The sequence below is a fragment of the Cervus elaphus genome, chromosome 21, assembly GCF_910594005.1.
Source record: "Cervus elaphus chromosome 21, mCerEla1.1, whole genome shotgun sequence".
Taxonomy (NCBI): Eukaryota; Metazoa; Chordata; class Mammalia; order Artiodactyla; family Cervidae; genus Cervus; species Cervus elaphus.
Window position 1 is genome coordinate 67,593,103 of NC_057835.1, and position 25,290 is coordinate 67,618,392.

At 44.9% G+C, this 25,290-nt stretch overlaps 1 protein-coding gene and 1 non-coding gene across 3 annotated transcripts in view; one reads left to right on the top strand and one right to left on the bottom strand.

Moving 5' to 3' along the window:
- MATN2 (matrilin 2) overlaps positions 1–14,441 on the bottom strand; it is a 163,021-nt gene extending 148,580 nt beyond the window's left edge. For both annotated transcript variants that reach the window (XM_043879246.1, XM_043879245.1), the window contains exon 1: positions 14,302–14,441. The gene's annotated coding sequence lies outside the window, so the exon portion shown is untranslated. The remainder of the gene's footprint in view (positions 1–14,301) is intronic.
- Positions 14,442–24,900: 10,459 nt separating this feature from the next.
- LOC122679750 lies at positions 24,901–25,007 on the top strand. Its single transcript, XR_006336535.1, has one exon. It is a non-coding gene; the product is annotated as a U6 spliceosomal RNA (small nuclear RNA).
- Positions 25,008–25,290: the final 283 nt, after the last annotated feature.

Genomic DNA, 25,290 nt, shown 5'->3' on the forward strand with positions numbered 1-25,290 from the left:
TTTAGTAACTTGACCAAGGCCACCGAGCCTCATAGCAAAGAAGGGATTCAAACCCAGGGTAAGCGGCTAATTTACCAATTCACCAATTAACAGAAAACTTGGCTAGCTGCAAGCCAAGTCCCCAGAAGCCAATTCATGAAAGGCCATAGCTGTTTCACCGTCAGAGGTGGGACCAGGACAGGACAAGGGCAGGGATCACTTCCCAAAACGTGGGAAAAAAAAAAAAACAAACAACTTTAATAATTCAATGAACTGTTTGTTCAGCAAACTGCTTTTGGGAATTGACCTGGAGATGAACCTGGGCCTGTCGACCTTCAAAGACCACAGTTTTTCACACTTGCTGTGTTGCACTAGCTCACTTTTCACTCTGCCTTAAGACTCCATTAAAAATAGCAGATGTTTATTCAGTGCTTACTATGTGCCAGGCATTGAGCCAAGTGCTTTAAATGTATTAAGCCATTTAATTCTTAAAGTAAGTAAAGAAGTTAAATAATTTACCTAAGGTAGTACTCTTGCCTGGAAAATCCCATGGATGGAGGAGCGTGGTAGGCTACAGTCCATGGGGTCGCAAAGAGTCGGACACGACTGAGCGACTTCACTTTTAGTTACTTTCACATGCAGGTAATAAAGGGGTGAAGCTCCAGAATATTGCTAGTTCATTATGGATAACTACTGCCCACCCCTTCTAAACAAAATAAAGCTCTTTACTAACTGGTCCCTTTTCATAGCCTAACCTGTGAGATTCCTTTTTAGAAAAGGAAGAAAACTTAAAAGATTTTCCCTCTTTCTCTGATCCTAAACCTACTGTTTATTTCAAGTTTCCTTGGTTTTATCAGTTCTAAGTGTATTACATCATTTATATGTAATTTATTATTTTAGTGATGATCTCCTCTTCCCATATGTGCAAAGTCCACGTTTGTTTCTTTCAAAATATATACAACATGCTCTCAAGGGTCCATGTCCATCCCGACACATCTGCAATTAAATCCAAACATTTAGAACATGTTGTGGTGATAATTATCATTTTCAAAGAACAAACACCATTTCCTGTGGCTTGGGTTTACTGTGGATTTCAAGAGGTGTTTGCATTTTCGAGTCACCACTGCTTACCAAAAGGCCCTGGAGATACTGAGGGATAGGGAGTTGAGAATAAACAGGACTGGACTTCCCTGGTGGTCCAGTGGTTAAGAATCTGCCTGCCAATTCAGGAGACACAGGTTCGATCCCTGACGTGGGAAGATTCCACTTACCGAAGGACAACTAAGCCTGAAAGTTGAGCAACTACTGAAGCCCAAGCACCCTAGAGCCTGCGCTCTGCAACAAAAGAAGCCACCACCCAGGGCAATGAGAAGTCCCTGCGCCAGAAACAAAGGGTGCAACTGGAGAAAGCGCGCCACAACTAGAGAAAGCCCGCGAGCAGCAACTAAGACCCAGTGCAGCCATAAATAAATAAATTTTTTTAAAAAAAGAATAAACACAACTAAACATTTCTAGTTGTCTAACCCCGAGCAAGTTACTTTACCTCTCTCTGCCACAGTTTCCTCATCTTTAAATTGGGGATAATAAGGAGACCTGGTTGTTGTATGAATTAAATAAGCTCAAATATATAAAGCACATAGAATGAGGTGGCAGGTGGGAGCGAGGTTCAAGAGGAAGGGGACATATGTATACCTATGGCAGACTCGTGTTGATACGTGGCAGAAACCAACACAATATTGCAAGGCAATTATCTTCCAATTAAAACTAAATAAGTTAAAAAAATCCAGCACATAGAATACTGCCTGGTATATAGGAAGTGTCCAAAAAATGACAGCTATTGTTATTATCTTTATGCAATCAAACCAATTAATATGAAGTACACATTGTTAATTGTGTCATATTGAGCCATTTAAAGTACCTTCTATTAACTTTGATGCTGACTTATGACTACTGTAATAAAACAATGACACACAAATCCCTAATTTAAAAATACAAGTTAGGATCTTAAAGTATTTAAAACTTTCTTTCTATAGAATGAAATAATGCCACTTACAGCAACACAGATGGACCTAGAAATTATCATACTAAGGTGAAGTCAGAAAGAGAAAGACAGATATCATATGATACCACTTATATGTGGAATTTAAGGTATGACATAGGGAACGTATCGACGAAACAAACAGACCCACAGAAGAGAGAACACACTTGTGGTTGCCAGTGGGGAGAGGAGTGGAGGAGTTTAGGATTAGCAGATGCGAACTACTGTATATAGACTGGGTAAACAACAAGGTCCTACTGTATAGCACAGGGAACTATAGTCAATATCCTGTGATAAACTATAATGGAAAAAATATAAAAAAGAACGTTTGTATATCTGAGTCACTTTGTGTAGAGCAGAAATTACCACAATGTTGTAAATCAACTATGCTTCAATAAAATAAATTTTTAAAATTCCTTTTTCAAAATGCAGTGGCACAGCAAGTCACAGTCTGGTAGAAAAGATTTCCAAGACATATATCCTTATATGTCTATATATCTATATATCATTTATATTCCAGACATAAATCCCTATAACAACACAAACAACCCACTTGAAAACGTGCAAAATATTTGAACACTCACATCACCAAAGAAGACGTTCAGGAAATAAATAAATATATGAGAAAATGTTCAACATTCTCAGTCATTAGAAAAATGCAAATTAATAATCACAATGACAGGGACTTCCTCAGTGGTCCAGTGGCTAAGACTCTGCACTCTCAATGCAGGGGGCCTGGGTTCGATCTCTGCTCAGGAAACTAGATCTCAAATTCCACAACTAAAGATCTTGAGTGCCACAATGAAGACCAAAGATCCCTCAAGCTAAAACTAACATTCCACACAGCCAAAATAAATAAATAAACATTTAAAAAAAAAATCATAATGACATTCCATGACAAATTCACCAGAATATCTAAAATTAAAAAGACTGATATAACCAAGCATTGACACAAATGTAAAAAACTGGAATTCTAATATGTTGCTGGTAAGAATGCAAAATGACACAGTCCTTTAGGGAAACAATACAGCAGTTGCTCATACAGTTCAACATACATTTCCTAAATGAAACAAGACAAGGTGACCAACTGGCCTGGTTTGCCTAGAATTGCCTGTGTTTTAGCACTGAAAGCCTTTCATCCCAGAAAACTCAGCCCTGGGCAAACCGGGCCATCCAGAAACCTACATATTTACCCAAAAGATATAAAAACACATCTACACAAAGACATACTCAGATGCTCATAGAAGCTTTCTTTGTGAAAGCTAAAAACTGGGAACACAAATGTCCATATACTAATGAACAGATAAATAAATTGTGGTACATCCATAAAATGGACTAATAGTTAGCAATTAATGGATGAATCTCAAACTAATTAGGCTAAGTGAAAGTAGCCAGACACAAAAAGAATACACACAGAACAATTCCATTTATGTGACATCCAATAAAGGGCAACACTCCATGACAGAAAGAAGATCAATGGTTCTGATTTGATCTCAGGGGATTGGATGGAAAAGGAAGGTCAGCTACATCTACTTCTGCTTCATTGACTACGCTAAAGGCTTTGACTGTGTGGATCACAACAAACTGTTGGAAATTCTTAAAGAGATGGGAATACCAGAACACCTTACCTGCCTCCTGAGAAATTTTGCAGGTCAAGAAGCAACAGTTAGAACCAGACATGGAAAAATGGACTGGTTCAAAATTGGGAAAGGAGCACATCAAGGCTGTATATTGTCACCCTGCTTATTTAACTTACACGCAGAGGACATACGAAGTGCAGGACTGGATGAAACACGAGCTGGAATCAAGAATGCCAGGAGAAAGATCAATAACCTCAGATATGCAGATGACACCACCGTTATGACGAAAGAGAAGAGGAACTTAATAGCTTCTTGATGAAGATGAAAGAGGAGAATGAAAAAGCTGGCTTAAAACAACATTCAAAAATGAAGATCATAGCATCTGGTCCCATCACTTCATGGCAAATAGATGGGGAAACAATGGAAACAGTGAGAGACTATTTTCTTGGGCTCCAAAATCACTGCAGATGGTGACTGAATCCATGAAATTAAAAGATGCTTGCTCCTTGGAAGAAAAGCTATGACAAACCTAGACAGCATATTAAAAAGCAGAGGCATTACTTTGCCAACAAGGTCCGTCTAGTCAAAGGTATGATTCTTCCAGTAGTCATGTATGAATGCGAGAGTTGGACCTTAAAGAAGGCTGGGTGCTGAAGAATTGATGCTTTTGAGCTGTGGTGTTGGAGAAGAGTCTTGAGAGTCCTTTGGACTGCAAGGAGATCCAACCAGTCCATCCTAAAGGAAATCAATCCTGAATATTCATTAGAACAACTGATGCTGAAGCTGAAGCTCCAATACTTTGGCCACTTGATGTGAAAAGCTGACTCGTTGGAAAAGACCCTGATTCTGGGAAAGACTGAAGGCAGGAGGAGAAGGGGACAACAGAAGATGAGATGGTTGGATGGCATCACTGATTCAATGGACATGAGTTTGAGCAAACTCCAGGAGTTGGTGATGGACAGGGAAGCCTGGCATGCTGCAATCCATGGGATCACAAAGAGTCGGACACAATTGAGCGACTGAACAACACAGAGGCAGGAGGGAAATTTGGGGGGTGACATAAGTATTCACCATGATTGTGATAGAGGTTACATGGCTCTATACATTTGTCAGAGTCCATCAAATTACACACTTAAAACTGAAGATTTTTTTTAAAAATATTTATTTTTGGCTTCATCAGGTGTTTGTTGCCCCATGGCATGTGGGGTCTTAGTTCCCTGACCAGGGATCGCACCTGTGTCCCCTGCATTGCAAGGCAGATTCTTAACCACTGGATCACCAGGGAAGATCCCAAAGGGGAGAATTTTATTGTTTAAGTTCAACTTCAAAAAAGCTGTTAAAAAAAAATCTAAAGAAATAGGGGAAAGGATACTGTATACAAGTCAACATAAAACCAGTATGGCAGTATTAATATCTGACAAGATAGACCTTTTTAAACAATTCAATGGCAGTGAAACAAGAAAAAATAAGTCAGTACATGTAGCCCACATTAATCATTGTTTCTCAGTGTGGCATTTATAACTGCTAGCATTTGAAGAACAGAAGCCAGAGCCAGTTCTCACCAGAAAATGGAATGACGTTTGAGAAACAGTTCCTTTCATAGATGGGCATATGAGAAGAATTGTTGTACTGAGAAATAGAGGTTAATTCAATCAAAACAGATTCCATGAAGCATTTGGGGGCATGGAAAGAATATTAAAAAAAAAAAAATACAACAGTTTTGACTTTTGTTCTAGCAATTTTTCTCCTCTCCAGGAGACAATGAGTCTTTTCATTTAGCTTTACCAAGAGGGTGGAGGAGAGAGAGAGAGGAGATTGTTCTGACCGTCTTAGCTATAACTTCTAAGCATCACTGTTCCAAGTCAATTGACAGGCGCCTAGAATCTCACGGGAGCCAACACTGCATGCCAGGGGCCTTGAGAGGAGAGGCCTGGCTCTGTCTCAACACGCCTTGTGACCTCAGTTAGGTGATTTAACGTTCTGGGCTTTAACAAGTCAGCTATAAAATGAGAGGCGTGACCTGGAAGCCATGTTCCCCAGCCTAAACCAGATCACAGACCAGGACAACGCTGCTCTCCCGAGGAAGGCTGGACCTGACACCCTCCCAGGCCGTAAACCCTGCCCCTGGATGAGAAAGGGGCTGAGGCTCTAGCATTTTCCAAGTGCCTACTACGGGCTCAGAAATGAGCAGAGCACTTTGTGTATTATTATCTCATATGGTCCCACAACCATTCTAGTTCCCAATTCTTTGGGTAGGACACCAAGAGCCACAGAGGGAAAGATGCTCCCCCAAGGGCCTCAGAGCTAGTTAAGTGACAAAGCCCAGATTCTACCCCCGCCATCTCTCAGGCAGCCAGCCTACTTGCTAAAAAAAAAAGAGATTTTGAGTCCCCTCCTCTGTGCAGAAAGTCCTTAGACATCAGATACAGTAGTTTTGTCTCTCACAGGCGGCTGCTCCGTTGACATACCTCGGGTCCACGCCAACCGCTACTGTGTCCACCGGGACTCTCTCACACCGGACGGCCCCTGCAGCCTTCCTGCTGGTCCCCCGCCTCAGACCGGAATCCCCAGCTCCCGCAGGGCCGGTGAGTGGAGCCCAGCTTCTGCTGGGACGGACTCAAGGTCGTGATGCTCAGGACGCACTCAGTATTAGATGTTGAGATGTTGACCTGATGTGGACTGTGATTTTCGCCCCGTGGTCTAAGCCTGCTTGCCAGTCAGGCCTTTCCAGGCCCAGACTCGAGTCCTTTCATGGAAGGGTAACTCCACGGTCAAGGGTAACAGGAGACTTGGCCTCAGCTCCCATGTCTTCCTCGAGTCACCATCACATCCACGGGTGGACGCTTTCTCGCGTCTGCCGGCTCCCCGCTCCAGACCTCCCAGCAGGTCCTGCCACTGCAGCAATACTCGAGGTTCTCGATTTCTCACCCAGACTCCTCCAGAAGCTTTGGAACTGCTCTTACCGCCTGGGGTCCTGCCCGTAGCCTGCTGGGCTTCCAGCTGCAGCCTCACAGCTTACCATCCACGCTCAAGGCCCACCGGCTGTCCTCCAACCACGGCAGCCCACACGCACCCCAGCCCTTTGACCGCTGCCAGAAGAACTCAGATTCCTGTCCTAGCTGGGTACCTTCATTCACGCTGGTCCCTCGGTCCGGTCTACCTCTACACAGTCATCAAAACTGCCTGGGAGGACCAGTGTTTAAGGCTCCATGCTTTCCCCTGCCAGGGCCCTTGGTTCGGTCCCTGGTAGGGGAACTAAGATCCCGCATGCTATGCGGCACAGCTTAAAAAAAAAAAACGAAACAAAACCACATTCATTCCTCAAGTTTCAACTCAGACATTCAGCCACTCTCTGGAATGTTCTCTGATTTTTCCAGGAAGGATTGACATTCCTACACCCTCCTAGCAATGGGTTGGCTGTCCGCTCTGGCCCTGGATTTCTTTTTCTTGCTTCCAAATCTGCCTCCCTGGCTAGGCTCTGAGCGGTTCCATGAAACCACAGCTTGTCATCTCTGTATCCCAGGTGCTGAATTTTGTAAATGAACTTTTAGAAAATAGGTAAATGCTGAATAAACACATTTATTGATCAGCGAAAGATCAATAAATGTTGAATCAAATTGGCCCTAGTTCTGCACCCAGCATCTTGACAAGCCAAGCAAGTCTTCATCAATGTACGCTGTTTGCCAGGATGGGGACGACCCCAAGGGCTCTGCCCTGTGATGGGAAGAGCCTCTCCCCCAGACTTCTTGGCCATGTTGAACACATAATTTTTAAACAGTATTGATGAAATATCAAATATCTAGTTATAATAATTGAAGTATCCATTTCATCATACATGCATATTCAAAACATTTTAAATTGCAAAATATGGATTAGTTTAGCAATAATGCTTTATTCATTAAAAATATTTCATAAAAAAAGTGTTTTTCATGAAACAGTGTTTTTTCTCACTTCATAAAACAGTTTTCAAATGCTTGCCTTTCCAACATCAATATTTCATCAACACTAAAGATGTTTTTTGAGTCTTCTGCCACGTTCGCTTCTGTTTAAGTTGTGTGAGATACAGTACTTTCTGAATCTATATATGATGCTGTCACTGGAAATTTTATCTCAGGCCACCAGTCCCCACTTATGTAACATGAAGACAGTTGGGTTCTTTAATGTCCTGGAAACATAAATTCACCATCTCTGCAACTTATTCATCGCGTTGCTCTTAAGGTATTGTATCCAGTGTCATCCAACACTTGTAATTGTGAAATTGTGTCCAGAAGAATAATGACTAAATTTGAATTGAATTTTCTTTTACTGTTTTGGTCAGTTGACTTCTATGTGTATCTAAAATTAGTACCTTGATTGAGGACATTTCAAGCCAACGTTCCATCCCAGATATGTTCAACATATTTGACAGAGCTCCCCCTACTTTGAGAATTTCTGCAAGGACTCAAATATAGAGCAAATTCCACTTTTCCGAGGAATCATTTTCTGGGGGAAAATATCCTCACCTCATATTTTGGTATATGGGGCATTCCTAGCATATCTTTTCTCCCTTCCAGACAAGCAAGCACCACAATCTACCATGTGATGTCTCTCATGCCTTCTCCCCTTTCCATCCATACCACGGTCACAGCCCTAGACCTGGCCCTTATTCACACTGGAGAGACTACAAAGGTCTTGGCAGACATTGCTAGTTGTCCTCCAATATTTCCCCTCCTTCTTTAGTAACAGAATTCTCCCTTATTCAGTGGACATGTGTAGGAATTAAGACCAAATGCTCTCCCCTTCTTCCCTATCAGGTGACTATATGTGAGTTGGGGGGGATAGAAGTCAACGCTGCGTGTACAACTTCAGAGAAGTGTCCTTAAAGCAGAGGAGCTGAGGGCCGATTGTGGAGTGCTAGAAATGTTCTGTGGATTACTCAGTGCTTACTCATTAATGAAATTATGATTACTCAATTAATGAAAAATAATCCAGCTACGTCCCTGATTAGTGCACCTTCTTATATGTGTGCTTCTGTAAAATGTTTACTTAAAAAACAGGTAATGCTAAGTTAGAATAGCAGTTACCTTTGGGGGAGATGATAATTGGGGGTGCAAGGGGGGCTTCTGGGGTGCCATTCTGAGAGGTAGTCACATGAGAGTGTTCATTTTGCAAAAGATCCATTAAACTGTTCCCTTACGGGGTTTTTTTTTGCATCATTTTCTATGTGCTTTTGATTATAAGTTTACTTGATAAATGAAGTATGTGTAGTACTAGTCCTGCCCCCCTTGCTCCCAGATCATTCCATGGACAAAGGGATTCAGGGAGAGATGTGAGCTGCAGCAGAGATTTTGGAGGAAGTTTAATGGGTGTTCTCTCTTGAATGGGCTATTGTGCACACTGGAAGGGGTGTTAATAAGAATAAGGCTAAAAAAAAAAAAAAAAGAATAAGGCTATACTGGTGGTCCTGACCTGGAACTCCTTCTTAAGCCCTGGGATGTGCAAAATAATGTCCCTCCAAAGATGTCCATGTCCTAATTCCCAGAATTTGTGGATATATTACATTACACAGCAAAGGGGAATTATGGTTGCTAATCAGCTGACTTTAAAAATGGGGAGCTGCTGTATATCAATTATATCTCAATTAAAAAAAATAGAAGGGAAAAAAAAACGGTGAGAGTACCCTGAATTATCCAGGTGAGCCCAATGTAGTTGTCAAGGTCCTCAAAAACGTAAGAGGGAAGCAGCATGAGCAGCACTCAGCCTGACATTGCTGGCTTTGAAGATGGCAAGAGGCAGTAAGCCCAGCAATGAGGAGGGATTCTAGAAGCTGGAAAAAGCAAGGAAATGGATCCTTCCCTAAAGCCTCCAGAAGAAACGATAACACCCAGTAAGAACTATTTCAGACTTGTGGCTTCCAGAAACAGAAGATAAGAAACTTTTTTAAATTGAAATATAGTTAGTTTACAATGTTGTGGTAGTTTCAAGTGCATAGCAAAGTGATTCAGTTATACATACATGTATGTTTACACACACACATACATATATATGTATATATACTCTCAGATTTTTTCCATTATATGTTATTATGAAATATTGAGTATTGATCTCTGTGCTATACAGTAGATCCTTGGTGTTCACCTAGTTTGTATTTAGTAGTGTGTGTGTTATGCCTAATTTACCTCTCCCCACTCACCCACTATCCCCTTTGGTAACCATAAGTTTATTTCCTGTTTTAAGTTTATCTATTTAAGATTTAAGTTTTAAGATTTAAGTTTATCTATTTTTGTTTTGTATCATTCGTATCATGTTTTGAGATTCCACATATAAGTGATATCATATGATATTTGTCCTCTGTCTGGCTTACTTCACTTAGTATGATAATCTCTAGGTCCATCCATGATGCTGAAATTGACATTATTTCATTCTTTTTTATAGCTGAGTGATTCAGCTAGATATACCACATCTTCTTTACCCATTCATCTGTCAGTGGACATATAGGTTGCATAAACTTGTTTTATGTCACTGAGCCGGTGGTAAGTTACTGCAGCATCAATGGAAAACTAATACAGACATTGTCTAGGGAATCTCAGAAAGGTGGTGATATTCTCAGAGGAGATCTCGGGGGATGGGGGCATTCTTTATGTTTCACTGAAATGGAGAAGAAGAGGAATTAGAAAAATCAGAAAACACTGGTGATGGAGAAAGGGAGACCATTCTGAGGGGCCAGTGTTAAGGTTTGTCACGGAAAGGGAGAAACTAAAAGCAGCAACTCGAGAATTGCGTGTGAAGAAACCCAGGGCTCGCAAAAGATTTGACCCTTACCTTGACCCCTGTGGTCTTGAGCATCTCACCTTTTAGACAAGTGAAAACAAACCCACCTAACTGGGAAGGTGCCGGGACAAGCCCTAAACAGAAATGAGATAAAATCCTTTGATCAACATCATTTTCTCTGATAGTAACTGTTTATTAGAATAATGCCCCCAAAGATGTCTATGACCTAATCATCCCAGAATCTGTGAATATGTTTTTGCCTTTTGTGGCAAAAGGGATTTTGTAGATGTGATTTAACTAAGGATATTGAGATGGAAAAAGTAGCCTGGATTATCCAAGTCGGCCCCAAGTAAGCACAAGGGTCTTTATAAGAGAGAGAAGTTCGAGGGAGAGGAGGGGGAGAGAAGAGGGAAGGAAGGGGAGAACTGGAAGCTGCTATGCTTCGAAGATGGAACCAAAGTCCAGGAGCCAAGAAACACAGGCAGCTTTCAGAAGCCAGAAAAGGCAAGAGAACAGATTTCCTCCGGAGCCTCCATAAGGAACACAGTCTCGCCGACACCTTGATGTTAGCCCAGTGAGACCCATTTCAGACTTCTGACCTGCAGAACTGAAGGACAATAAACCTGTGTTGCTCTAAGCACTAAGTTTGTAGTAACATGTTACAGCAGTGATAAAAAAAAACTAGTCCCGTGACCTAAAATAGCGGTGGGGTATTCCAGTGGGGAGTGAGCCACAGCCCCCAGGGGTAAAGTTTTCTCTGACAAGACTCTTAAACGAACTTTTGAAAAATGTTAGCCAGCTCAACTGCTCAACCACTGCTTTTACATGCAGATAGTTTAGTATAAATCTTATTTTCAACTAGTTCACTCTGAGCATTATTACATACGACATTGGCAGATTAATTCACAGTTAATTAACTCATTTAACCCTTATGACAACACTGTGACACAGATGGCATCATCCCATTTGATGGATGACATAACTGAGGCTCAGGTAACAATAATTATAGGTAATTAATACTGAGCACTGACTCTGAGCTAGGTGTTACACTAAGCATTTTTACGTGTGTTAACTAATTTAATTCTCCCAACAGTCCTATTCCCATTTACAGATGAGGAAACTGAGGCAGGGAGTCTCAGTAACTTTTCGCAATCCTTGCAAGTAATGAGTGGCAGGCCTGAGATCAGAACCTCGGTCCCTCAGGTGCCAAGATCAAGGTCATAACCCCCCAACTTCTCATCACTGTCTGCATCATTACCACCAACAACCAAGGCCTCTGGAATGGAGTGCAGACCTGCGCTTCTCTCTCTCTGAATCCCCTTCAGGGTCCTGGCGGGTAAAGCAGTGGTGGCTGTCTGCCAAGCCACATGGCAGGTTCAAAGATGACCTCACGGCTGGAGCTCCAAGTGGCAACTGGTCCTTTGGAAGGGCCTCTCTGGCCTGTTTGCTAGCAACAGCGAGGATAGCTCGTTGGCACTTCCATCCCCTCTTTTTCTGACCCTCCTGACTTATTCCCACATGTTACAAACAAAGGAGCCCTCCAGAGCTTCCCTAAAAACAGACAGTCCCAGGAAAGGACTCTCTCAAATGCACATGCTAAAAACCAGAGGCCACTAGTCCTGTCCCAGAGAAAGCATCAGAGACTCCGGTACACTTGGCTGCTCTCAAATAGCGACTCAGCCCTGAATCCCAGCGTACGCCCCTCACTGCCCGCCCAGTCTCACACCCAGCGCCCCTGCAGGCCAGCGTTGACCCTGGTGCTCCCTCACTGCCTGTCTCTGCCCCTCCTTCATTCCCACCCCTCCTCACCCCTTGCCTTCTCATAGGCCCCCCCTGGAGCTGATTCTAGGAAAAATGGGGGATTTCCTTCTAGAACCTTCAGTGATCCTCTTCTTCCTTCTCTATCTTTCAAGAAGCAATCTTCAGGGCTTCCCTGGTGGCTCAGTGGTAACGAATCTGCCTGCCAATGCAGGCGGCGCGGGCGCGGGTTTGATCCCTGATCTGGGAAGATCCCACATGCCGCGGAGCAACGAAGCCCATGGGCCACAACTACTGAGCCTGGGCCCCAGAGCCGGGGAGCTGCAGCTACTGAAGCCCGAATGCCTAGAGCCCGCGCTCCACAACAAGAGAAGCCAACAATGAGAAGTTCGTGCACCACAGCTAGAGAGTGGCCCCTGCTCTCCCCAACTAGAGAAAAGCCCTTGCAGCTACAAAGACCCAGAACAGCCAAAAATAAATAAATTTTTAAAACAACAAGAAGAAGCAATCTTCGATTCCCTCTTCTTTAAGTGTTCAGCCTCATTTCAACTACCTCTTGATGAACAGAGACACGTGGTGACGGTGGAGCTCAGGGCATGGCCGCCATCTGAGGGTGTCTCCGAGGTGGACTCTGCACCTCTGGTCACTGAGCTCCGGCCACAGTGCCTCCAGGGGCACTGGACTCTAGAGCCAGGGACCCTCGATTCGTAGAGAAGAGCGGCCTGCCTGAATTCTATTGGCAGCAACAAAAAAAAAGTTGGGGCAGATGGGAAAACAGAGGTGAAGAACCACAGATAACTATCTGCAGTCTCAACAGGGAATTCCAAGGAATCAAGCTTCTGCGTTTGAAAGGAAACTTTCCAGACCATAAACCCATCTTGGAACAGCAATATGATTTTCTGAGGCTGTCCTGTTAGAAGCAGGCAGGGAGAACTATGCGGGGGTGCTCCTGAGTGCAAAACTCCAGTTAAATACATGCGGATCATCTGCCGGCCTCAGGTATCCACTCAGAGCCTAGCTTCCTGAGTTGCAGAGGAGGTGACTGTGTCCCTAGAAAGAAATGCCTTGCTCTTCTGGAGAGTCAGGTCATGGAACTAGGCTTAAGATGCCTGGAAAGGTTGTAAGCACTCGAATTTAATCCTCACCGCCCTGTAGGGATCGATCATCCCATTAGACAGATGAAGAAAGTGAGGCATAGAGTAGTTGGGTAACTCCAAGGTTACCAACCTGTAAGCTTCCGCTCACAGTCAGGGTCTGAACCTCAGCAGGCCAACCCAGAGGCTCTGGTCTTGACCAGACCCCCACCCCCACCCCCTGCAGCCTCTTGCGGCCTCTTGGCTGTCCCGCTGCTGGAAGCCAATTAAATGGACTTGGTGCAGACACGGCCCAGCTCCCTGATTTATGACGATCTGGAACTCGGTCAGTTGGGTTTGCTCAGGGCCGGGAGTGTGTTCCGGAGGAGCGATCTTCCTGTGAGTCCAGTCCCGGAGACCTTAACGGGAGGGGTGGGGGGTTTCCCTCACTTTTTCTCTCCTCCTCCGTACTATCCTGGGGGTTTCTGGCAACGACCACAAAATGCCCTCACCTTTCTCTCGTTTCCCCACCACGTAAGGGAGCTGGAGCTTTAGCTCCATAGAGAACCAAGAACAAAATGCAGATGGCACGAGCATGAAAAGACCAAGCCCGCCGAGGCGGGGAGTCGGTATCGATCCTTTCGCCAGCGGAACGGGAATCACCGCGGATCCGCGCTCCACAAGTCTGCCTTTCCCGGGGGTCGGCGGAGCCCGGGGCCGGGCGTCCCCGCGGCGGGGCACAGCGCCCCCACGGGACCCCGCGGGGTGGCTGCCGCGCGGTGCGCCGGCGGCGCGGGGAGAGCGCGTGGAGCTCCCCCGGCCCCGGCGGCCCGACTGACCCCAGCCGGGGGTCCCGCAGCTCCGCCGTCCCTCTCTAGGTCTGCCCCGAGGGGTCGGGAACCACGGGCCTGGGGCGAGAGGTGGTGGTCTGGGGGCGCCGGGCGGCGGGGGCCGCGCGGAGCGGCGGAGGCCGGGGCGCCAGCCTGGGGGCAGCGCCCGCATGCGTGGGTGCCCAAGCCCTGCCTATCTGTCCGTCTGTCGGTCGGTAAGGGTCGGTCGGTCGGTCCGCGCCTCGGGGCCGCGGGGCCAGGCGGGGGCCCCGGGGAGAGCGCGCCTCGCTCACCTGCAGCCGCCGCCGCCAGCGCCTGGGAAGCGAGACAGGGGCGCAGCCGCCCGGGTCTTCCTCGCCGGCCTCGTCGCCGCTCCGAGAGCCACGGCTCTCCTCGGGGAGACCGCTCGTGGGAGCCGGGGAAGAAGCCCGAGGCACTGCCGCTGTCTCCTCCTTGGCCGCTTCCTCCAAGTCCCATCCCAGAGCGCTCCCCTCGCTCGCTGGCTGCCGGGGCGGCTCGGGGCCAGCGCGGGCGGGCGGGGGAGGCGGCGCCGCGGAGGGTGGGGAGCGGGCCGGCGGGAGGAGGGATGTCCTCTTTGGGGACGGGGCGGGCGAGGAGACGGAGCGGCGCGAGGACCGCCCCACCCCGAAGGCAGCCCCGGGAACCCGGCGCCCTGGCCGCGCGTCCTGCCTGCTGCTACCTTGCTCTGCGCGAGCCCAGGCGGGGAGCAGACTCCCGGGGTCGGGGGCCGCAGGCTCGAGAACAACCAGGAGCTCCGGGGACTTGGGGAGCGAGGGGGTGGGGTGCGATGGAGAGCATCTCCTGGAGGAAGGCAGGCGTGACTGGGTCCCGTGTCCTGAACCGAGGGGCATGATCGGTCGCTCGTCGATGATGAAGAAGAAAGTGGCCAGAATTGGGGTAATTAGTGACAAGTGCCAGGAGCTGTCTTGGCAGTGCCCAGAGCACCGCTGCCAGTTCATATTAGCAGAGCGTCCACTGGCCAGAGACCAGGCCCCAGGGTGGGGAGGGGAGTCAGGATGCCAGGAGGGAAGGGAAACAGGGTTCACACCCTGAAGGAGCAGAGAAGGTCTGGTCCAGGCCAGACTTTTGAAATTATAGGCAAAGATGTTTGCAGTTTGGTAAAGTGAGGGGAACATGACCTTAGAGGTCCCTGGGGGGATTTTGGAGGGATGCAGGAGACAGGGCTGGTCAGTGGCAGGGAAGGGGCCTGGCTCTGCCAGTCTGCCAGCTCTCTCTGCTTCTGGCCAGCTGGGGTGAGTGGGGGTCTGTACAACAGGCTAGTGTGTTAGTTGTTCAGTCGTGTCCGACTCTTTACGACCCCGTGGACTGTAGCCTGTCAGGCTCCTCTGTCCATGGAATTCTCCAGGCAAGCATACTGGAGTGGGTTGCTATTTTCCTTCTCCAGGGCATCTTCCCAGCCCAGGGATCGAACCTGGGTCTCCCAACTTGCGGGCAGAGTCTTCACTGTCTGAGCCACCATGGAAGCCAGCAGGCTAGGGCATCTTCTAATAATCACGCCAAAATCATAACCCCAAACCATTAACCCAGCCACTCAGCTCAGGCTTTAACAAGCCATGGGGCAGAGGCAGTGGAATTAACGAGTTTCAAAATGTCGGGTGCCAGAGTCTGATCATTTAAGTACGCTTAGCTGCCTGACACCGAACCATCACTCTTATTTGATGATTTGGTTTCTTATTTGATGATCTGGTTTCTGGAATATGAATAAAAAAACATGTACAAAAGCGATTCTTCAGGAAAACTCCAGATGGGTAATTAAAATTCTAGCCATAAGGCAAGGGGTCAACATACTCAAGCCATCAAGGCAGCTCAGTGGTGTCATGAAGCCAAGAAAGAATACTGGATTCCTGTTCCCTTACCCCGTACCTTAGGCACACTGGGCACTCTTGGCTGCCTGCACTGATCAGAAATAGTTTCTTTGTATGTCTTTGGGAGGAGGTAGGTGGAGGTCGGAAAGCAGAGGAAAGCCTTCAGGAAATGTTTGGTCTCTGAAGTCTTGGATCCCACAAATGAAAATTCTTCCTGAGTTTGAGCCAGTGAAAATCCCTTAGGAGCTGGGGAAGTTGAGTTACAGTTTATGGAAACTTACAGTTTAAATGCATTGCCTTATTCCAAGACACCAGTATGATCCAGTAATTTACCAGGGAAACAATAGCAATTCCGAAATCCTTCCAAATGTTAACGAATTATAATTTAGTAACAGACTTCTGTGATTCTGGTGTATGCCAACTAAGATGGATGTTTTGCCCCAGGGAGTTCTATCAGAATTCCCCAGAATGAGTCTCTGTACAAAGTATGCCTGGGGCCGAGTCAAATAGGTCAGTGAGCTGTTCTACCTTGTGAAATGATCTTCAGGTCTGCCAGAAAAAGAAAAAAAAAAAAAAAGGAGAAGCAAAAGTGAGTTCAGTATCCTGAAATATCATCAGAATAAAACAATGGTGTTCATTTCCCAGTTACCTTTGGGGGTGAATGCAATTTGACAATAATAAAGGCTGCTAGGCAAAGCCCAAACTTGCCTTTTCTACCAGAGGCTCTGCTACTGGCTTAGTGTAGAGAGCCTTATTCATAAAAAGTATGGGGCTGTGGTCCCAGTTCTTACCTGGGCACTCACACAAGCAGACAAGAACAGGGGTGTGTAGGATCTCGGGACTCTTGAATTAGTTAGAATCTGTAACTCTTGAAAGGACTTTACCCTTGATGGCTATACTGGGTTCAACTCACTTCTGTCTACAGCAGGGGGGTCTACTGTGGAGTAAGGATGTGGGTGAGAGGGCAGCTGTTTGACCCAGACCTCACACTCATGAAGAGCCTCAACTACAGACTTTGCCTGTTTCATTTGTTCCTTGCAAACAGTAGAACTTTTTGTTTTGTGTTGTGTTAGAATCCTTCCTAGAGGGCAGATTAAAATGAGACTATCAAACAGAAGAGGACCAGCACATGAGCAAAACAAAGACCAGACAGGTTGGCTCACAGAACTCGCAGCCTAAAATAAATCTTGTACTGATTTTTCTTTTCCTTGATAAGAGAAACATTGCTTTTGTTGACAAGATAGGGCCATACCAGGCAAGCTCTGCAGAACAAGAAGAGGAACCCAGAACTGCAATGTCACCTCACTCGCCCTGTGTTTCTCTAGGAGACTGTTGATGGGTGTGTGTGCTCAGTCGTGTCGAACTCTTTGCGACCCCATGGACTGGAGCATGCCAGGCTCCTCTGTCCATGCAATCTTCCAGGGAAGAATGCTGGAGTGCTTTGCCAATCCCTCCTCCAATGGACGACGTTTTGTCAGAACTCTCCACTATGACACATCCGTCTTGGGTGGTCCTGCATGGCATGGCTCATAGCTTCATTGAGTTATGCAAGCCCCTTTGCCATGACAAAGCTTTGATCCACGAAGGGGCTTGATGTGTGAGTCCCATGTAAACTGTTGGAGCTTGTCCCCATCCCGCTCAAGTAGAAGGCAGGACATTTCACCTGGGAAAGGAGCCTTCCCTCCTTTGGGCCACCTGCCAACTGGTCAGAGCAGGAGAGAAGGGAGAGAGCAGAGCACTGCAGGCGCAGTGGCTGGGTTTCCACTCCAGCCTTGGGTGAGGCACCCTCACCCCTGAGGCAGGGGGCAGGGGGGCGCTTCCTTCCAGATGCCCCTCAATGTGGACAGCAGGTTCCGTGTCAGAGGGTCCCCTTGAGGACAGGCTGGCTGATGGCACCATCACCCCAAGTGAAATGATTTCTAAATAAACATATCATCCCACCTTGGAAAGTGGACTTCAATGTGTTGCTGTGACCTTGAACTTGGACCGGGGGCTCCGGAGGGCAGGGACCAGGCCCTCTTTAGCTTGTTTACACATCCTCCCTAGGCCGTGCTGTGGAAGAGACTGGGCTGCTGCAGCTTTAACCTGGAGTTTAGAGTAGTTTCTTGTGAAATCGGGCTGATAAGGATGCTTATCAAAAATGAAATAGGAAGATGGACTGGGGAGCCTTAAAACTTGGGCGAGATAGAGTGGAAATCTGACTTGTGTTCTTGGATATTGACAAGGCTGAAACGTTGCCCGTTTCCCTGGAGACTAGTTTCCACTTTTGAAGTGGAGGATGGACCTGCTGTGCATGCACATCACTCAGTGACACAGATTGTTGCCTCTTTCCTCCTGAAGCCCAGGAATTGGCACAAAGCAGTCTGCTATTAGAAGCCAATAGCTTTGTGCCTGTGACACTCAGCTAACCGCCTTCTCACCTTTTGCCATTGCTGAGTCTCTGTCTGTGTTGGTTGCCTGGTGTTAAATCAGACTGCAGGAGACTTGGGCAATGAGTATGTGCAACTGTCCTATAAAATCCTCCAGCATGCTGGCAGAGCTCAATAAACTCAAGAATAACAAAAATATCCATAGTCAGAACTTTTCTACGTTCTGTCTTGCTGGAGAAAATAAATGGGACACAGTTATTAGCAGAGTCCAAATAGAAGGGGAAACACTACAGATGGTCCAGTGGAAAGAATAAGGAATAAGGCAATGAACTCCTGAGAGCCACAATAAATCATAAGATGGAGAAAAATAAGATGTAATGCAATAAAGCGAACAATTTTTTTGTTGGTAGAGCACACTCTGAAAAGAAGCAATGGAAATGTCTTGTCTCATTTAAAGCAAGAATTGACAAAGCAATTCCCAAGTACAGAAAGTGCCAGAACATTACTGGCTACATGAACACTATCTGTGAACAAAAAGATGTTGAAAAGAAGATGCAATAACCAAAGTGTGAAAGAACTGAAATTTTCTTTTAGTTAAAGCAAAAGTTCTAAGACAGCTCAGCATCCTGGCCGGGCCTAATGAGAGGACACGGACCAACACTGCTTCACCACTAACTCCAGACTAGCCAGGGAGCAGAGAATATGTCAGAAAAAGTTCTGAAAATCAGTCAGTGTACTACACCACGTCAACAGAATAAAAGACCAAAACCACATGATCTCAGTAGATGCAGATCTCCTTCAACATAGAATTCAACACTCCTTCATGATAGAAACACTCAACAAACTAGAAGTATAAGGAGACTTCTTCAATCTAGTAAAGCACATATGCAAAAAATCCACAGCTAACATACTGAAAGCTTTTCCTCTGGGATCAGGAAAAAGACAAGGACATGCTCTCTCACCACTTCTGTTCAGCACTGGACTAGATGTTCTAGCCAAGGCAAGAGAATGCAATAAAAGGTACCCAGCTTGGAAAGAAAAAAGTAAGACTATATTTGCAGAAGACATGATCTGTAGGTGGTGGTGGTGGTTTAGTCGCTCAGTTGTGTCCGACTCTTGTGACCCCATGAACTGTAGCCCACCAGGCTCCTCTGTCCATGGGATTCTCCAGGCAAGAATACTGGAGTGGGTTGCCATTTCCTCTCCAGGGGCTCTTCCCAACCCAGGAACTGAACCTGTGTCTCCTGCATTGGTGGGTGGATTCTTTACTACTGAGCCACCAGGGAAGCCCAATCTGGTAGGTAGAAATCCTAAAGAATCTACTAAAAAAGTATTAGATCTAAGGAAATAGTTCAGCAAGGTTGCAGGATACAAGATCAATAGACAAAAATCAATTATATTTCTATACAATCTGAAAATGAAATTAAAACAATTCCATGGAAAATAGCATCAAAAAGAATAAGTCACTTAGAAAAGGATTTAACAAAAGCAGTACAAAACCTATACTCTGAAAATTACAAAACAGTGTTGAAAGAAATGAAAGGATATTAAACAAATGGGAAGATATCCCATATTCATAGATTGAAAGGTTTGATATTGTTTAGATGGACTACTCCCTTAACTGATCTATGGATCAACACAATCCTTATCAAAATTCCAGCTGGCTTCTTTACAGAAATTAATGAGTTGATGCTAAAGTTCATATGGAAATTCAAGGGACCCAGAGTAGCCAAAATAATCTTGAAAAAGAACAAAGTAGGAGCATCCACAACTCCTAATTTCAAAACTTACTACAAAGCTGCAGTAATCAAAATAATGTAGTACTTGCATAAAATAGACATAAAATCAACTGAACTAGAATTGAGAGTTTAAAAATAAGCCTTCACATTCACAGTTCATTGATTTTCAGCAAAGGTGCCAAGACCATTTAATGGGGTAAAGAATTTCAATTGGTGCTGGAACAACTGGGTAGACACATGGATAAGAATTAACTTGGACCCTGACCTCATACCACATATAAAAATTAATTCAAAATGGATCAAAGATGTAAGAGCTAAAGTTATTAACCTCGTAGAAGAAAATACTGAAGTAAATCCTCATGACCTTGTATTAGGCAATGGTTTCTTGGGTATGACTTTGAAAGCACAAATGACAAAAGGAAAATAGTTAAATTGGTGTTGATCAGAATTAAAAATTTTTGTGCCTAATGGACAGTGTCAAAAAAAGACTGGGGGAAATTTTTTTTAAAAGAATGAGGGAAATTTTTTGTTAATCATAGACTGATAAGAGACTTGTGTATAGAATATACAAAGGACTCTAAATTAAATTCAATAAATTAATAGATGGACAAGGTTTCTGAATAAACATTTCTATAAAGAAGATATTCAGATAACCAATAAGCAAGTGAAAAGTTGCTTAACAATATTTGCCATCACAGAAATGCAAATCAAAACCACAAGAGACTATCAAAAAAAAAAAAAACCAATCAAAAAAATGGGTGAAAGACCTAAATAGACATTTCTCCAAAGATGACATACAGATGGCCAAAAAGCACATGAAAAGATGCTCAACATCATTAATTACTAGAGAAATACAAACCAAAACTACAATGAAGTGTCACCTCACACTAGTCAGAATGAAAGTGAAAGTCACTTAGTCGTGTCCGACTCTTTGAGACCCCATGGAATAGTCCATGGAATTCTCCAGGTCAGAATACTGGAGTAGGTAGCCATTCCCTTCTCCAGGGGATCTTCCCAACCCAGGGATCGAACCCAGGTCTCTAGCATTGCAGGTGGATTCTGTACCAGCTGAGCCACCAGGGAACCACTGGATTGCCAGAGAAGCCCCTAGACTTGTTTTCATCTGTCAGAATGGCCATCATCAAAAAATCCACAATCAAGAAATGCTGAGAGGGTGTGGAGAGAAAAGAACCCTCTTCCACTGTTGGTGGGAATGTAAATGGATACAGCCACTATGGAGAACAGTGTGGAGATTCCTTAAAAAACTAAAAATAGAACTACCATATAACCCAGCAATCCCACTACCTGGCATATACCCTGAAAAAAGCATAACCCCAAAACACACATGTACCCTAATGTTCATTGAAGTATTATTTACAATAGCCAGGACATGGAAGCAACCTAAATGTCTATCAACAGATGAATGAGTAAAAAAGATGTGGTACATATATACAATAGAATATTACTTAGCCATAAAAAGGAATGAAATTGGGTCATTTGTAGTGATGTAGATAGACCTAGAGTCTGTCATACAGAGTGAATTAAGTCAGAAAAACAAATATTGTATATTAATGCATACATATGAAATCTAGAAAAATGATGCAGATGAACCTATTTGCAGATGTGGACATAGAGAACAAACATATGGATGCAAAAGGGGGAGGAGGGGTAGGAGAGATAGGGAGATTAGGACTGACATATATACCCTACCATGCGTAAAACAGACAGCTAGTGGGAAGCCTCTATATAGCACAGGGAGCTCAACTCAGCGCTCTGGGATGACCTAGAGGGGTGGGAGGGACGCCGAGGGAGGGTATATGTATACACGTAGCTGATTCACCTCGTTGTACAGCAGAAATTAACACAACCCTGTAAAGCAATTATACTCTAATTAAAAGAAAGAAAGAAAGAAACAAAGGATATCTCTAATGATCCAGTGGTGAAGACTCTGCGCTTCCACTGCAGGGGGCACAGGTTCAATCCCTGGCTTGGGAACTTAGATCTCAAATGCCACGCAGTGCAGTCAAAAAACAAAAGCGAAAAATCAAACTACAAGACATCACTTCACACCCACTAGGATGACTGTAATAAAAAAAAAGATGAGCAAAAAGAAGTGTTGGCAAGGATGTGGACAAACTGGTACCCTAGTAACATTGCTGGTAAAAACAAAAAATGGAACAACCGCTGCGGGAAACAATTTGGCAGCTTCTCAAAAAACTTAAGCATATGGTTACTATAAGATCCAGCAATTCTACTCCCAGGTATGTAGAAGAGAGAAATAAAAGCATATGTCTATACAAAATCTTGTACACAAATGTTCATAGCAGCATTATTCATAATAGCCAAAAAGTGAGAACAACCTTCATGTGCAGCAACTGATGAATGGATAACTAAAATGGAATATTATTTGGCAATAAACAGGACTGAAATGCTGATATGTGCTACAACAATGGATACATCTAGAAAACAGCATAGCTAAGTGAGAGTTAGATCACCCAAAACTGCACGCTGTATGATTCCATGTCCAGACCAGGGAAATCCATCAAGACAGAAAGTAAATTAGTGGTTGCCTTGAGGTGAGTTTGGGGGAAGAAGGGGGAGTGACTCTTTGTACATGAGAAGTTTCTTTGAAGGGTAATGGGAATGCTCTAAAATTGATTGTAGTGACGGTTGCAATGACTGGATAATATTAAGAAACCATTAAGTTGTGCAATTCTATGGCATGTGAATTGCATCTTAATAAAGTTTGGGTTTATGGGAAGAGGGTAGGTTTTAATTCTGAGTCCTCACGTAAACACGCTTTCATCTCTTTTTGAAACAGACTGCTCCTCTTCCACATTTGCATGTCCCTCTCGGAATGCTCTCCTTCCTGGAAGCAAGTCTGTTGCACGTGGGCAGGAAGGGCTTCTTGCCCTGCTCCTCAACTCCTATTCCTGTGTTCTCACACACCGGTCCTGGAGTTTGCACTCCTCTGATTACTGCTTTCCACCGCAGGACTTGCCAGCTGGAGGGGACTTCTGGGTTAGTGTTTGTGGTCCCCGCCACAGGGAAATGCACAAGGCTTTCCTGATGGAATCTTGAGATTACTCTTGTAAAGGCTGAAAGACAAACACGCTCTATCACAGATAGGCTTTCGGGGGTTTTATTTAAATCTTAAATGCCCAGGAAGTAGAATGTATCAGCTGAACTTGAGTTGCAAGTTGGCTGTTCAGAATTTTCCCTTATGTCCCCAAGTCCTCAGAGTTCCAGAGGGTCTCAGACTTGGTTACTGGTTGTTTTAACAATACACTGATCTACTAGGAAAGGGAAAAGAGCAAGTTCAAGGGAGCCACACATCTAGTGATTTAATTTTTCATTCAGAGCCCTCCTGCATTAAACTCACACAAAAGAACTCATCACAAGCATTGAGCTAAGAATGCCATTTCCCTTTGAATGCGAACTGCAGCAGGGTGTCATCCATCCCCTCATCTCAGCTGTCCTTTAATCTTTCTTCAGAGATCAGTCCTTCTATTTCTGTATTGCTGGGTTTTGCCCACCACCTTTACCACTTCTAGAGGTTGAGACACCACCCCCACCCCAACCCACAGTAAACACACTGGTAGGGTCTGCGGAGAGACTTCCCTTTGTTCCCTCCTACCGTCTACAGGAATGAGGTCTTTTTATGCCCCCAGTGGTCTTTTCTGGAAAAAGTAGTCTCTGTTTAGCTTGAGTACCACAATTGTTAAGAATTTGTCACAATCACCGCGGGTGGGGGTTACAGATGGTTTTAATTCCTCTCCTATGCTTCTTCTCTTAGTCTAGTGGCTATATTTGAGCTTCTTCTATCTGCCAAAACAAATGCCAGGCGCTGGGGACAGAACACTAAGGAACATGGACACAGCCTCTGAGTTTCTAATCTACTTGGAGAGGACAGATGAGAAAGGCGAAAGGAACCAGAATGTAAGGTGTGCCTTGACTGGGATGCTATGGTATGTTATGCTATGAAAGTGAAAGTCCCTCAGTCATGTCCGACTCTTTGCGACCCCATGGACTACAGTCCATGGAATTCTCCAGGCCAGAATACTGGAGTGGGTAGCCTTTCCCTTCTCCAGGGAATCTTCCATATCCAGGGATAGAACCCAGGTCTCCCACATTGCAGGCGATTCTTTACCAGCTGAGTCACCAGGGAAACCCAAGAATACTGGAATGGGTAGCTTACCCTTCTCCAGTGGGTCTTCCCAACCCAGGAACTGAAGCAGGGTCTCCTGCATTGCACGTGGTTTCTTTACCAACTGAGCTATCAGGGAAGCCTATGTAATGCTATGGCAGAACAGAAAATGAATCCCTCCCAGACTAGAGGGTCACAGAAGGCTTCCAGAAGGCAGTGACATTCAAGATGAGGCCCAAAGGATAAATTATTGGTTTTATTTTCTATTTTTTCTTGCAATATATTTCTTATGCAATTTTGTTTATTTGCGCCTTGTGGGATCTTCCTTGAGCTGGGCCACTGAACTGGAAGTGCAGAATCCTAACCACTGGACCGCCAGGAAATTCCCTCATGTAATTTTATTTTTAAATGCGCAAGTTTACTGATGTCAGAGTCAGACCTGGATTCACTCCTAAGATGTTCAAGGGAGCTGGCTCTCAGGGACACAGATGATTTAGTGTATTAACCTCACAGAGTGGAAGAAAGCCTACAGCTTCATGGGAGAGGGCTGTATTCTGCCTCTGTTTGGTAAATGTGGAAACAGACCCTGTGGGATAGGCTTTCTAGGGCAGGCAGGGAAGGGAAGAGAGTTGGGTCTCAAGGCCCCAGTTATTCCTCCAAGATAATGTAAACACATTACATCACTAATCTACTCACTTATGCTTGGAACCTTATAGCACATAGCCTTCTTAAAAGATGAATCAGTCCAGGAACTTCCCTGGTGGTCCAGGGGTTAAGAATTCACCTGCCAGTGCTGGCTTTGGCAGCACATAGACTAAAATTGGAACGATACAGAGGAGATTAGCATGGCCCCTGCGCAAGGATGACACGCAAATTCGTGATGCGTTCCATATTAATAGATCGCCAACAGGAATGTGCTGTATGGCTCAGGAAACTCAAGCAGGGGCTCTGTATCAGCCTACAGGGGTGGGGAGGGGAGGGAGATGAGAGGGAGGTTCAAAAGGGAGGGGTATGTGTATAGCAATGACTGATTCAGGTTGAGGTTTGACAGAAAACAACAAAATTCTGTAAAGCAATTACCCTTCAATTAAAAAAAACAAAAATTGACCTGCCAATGGTCTAGATCCCTGGTCCAGAAAGACTCCACATACTAAACCAGAAAGACACAACTACTGAAGAC